Source organism: Mytilus galloprovincialis, chromosome 13 (assembly GCF_965363235.1).
Source record: "Mytilus galloprovincialis chromosome 13, xbMytGall1.hap1.1, whole genome shotgun sequence".
Lineage (NCBI taxonomy): Eukaryota > Metazoa > Mollusca > Bivalvia > Mytilida > Mytilidae > Mytilus > Mytilus galloprovincialis.
Genome location: NC_134850.1, coordinates 8,998,405 through 8,998,989, shown reverse-complemented (window position 1 = coordinate 8,998,989; position 585 = coordinate 8,998,405).

The following is a 585-nucleotide window of genomic DNA, read 5'->3' as shown; positions in this document are numbered from 1 at the left end:
CATCTACAAACAAAATATAATCGGTGCATTTTGTTTATTAATCATTAATACGCTACATAAACTCATTGTCCTAAATCACATTTTGCTTTGCCAAATTAAAAAACAAAGTGGTATTAATTATAAAGGTTTGGTACAGGAAAATTATTCATACGTATCGACTTCTTTTCGGGAAGTTATGAAATTGATACAATCAAGGTCATTTATTTTATTTGTATATGTGATATAGATACAATGGAAAGGCGTTGATTCTTGAAAAAGAAACCATGAGCCCGGAGGGCGAATGGTTTGTTTTTCATGAATCAACGCTTATCCATTGTATCTATCACTTAAACTATTGTGATAATGTCTTTTGAAAATTAACGCCTATTCTTAATTAGAAGGTATTGTAAGTGAGTTTAAATAACCATGTTATCGTGTCAAACGATCCATTACAATAAATTAAATATCACAAATAAATGTTTAAAGATACAAATACATTATTACACAACACGTCTGCCCTTTAAGATCTTCATATTATCAGGCATCTGAATATTATCTGTTTATACAAAATAAGTTCTATTCGGACTCATTTCTATTAAAATTGAA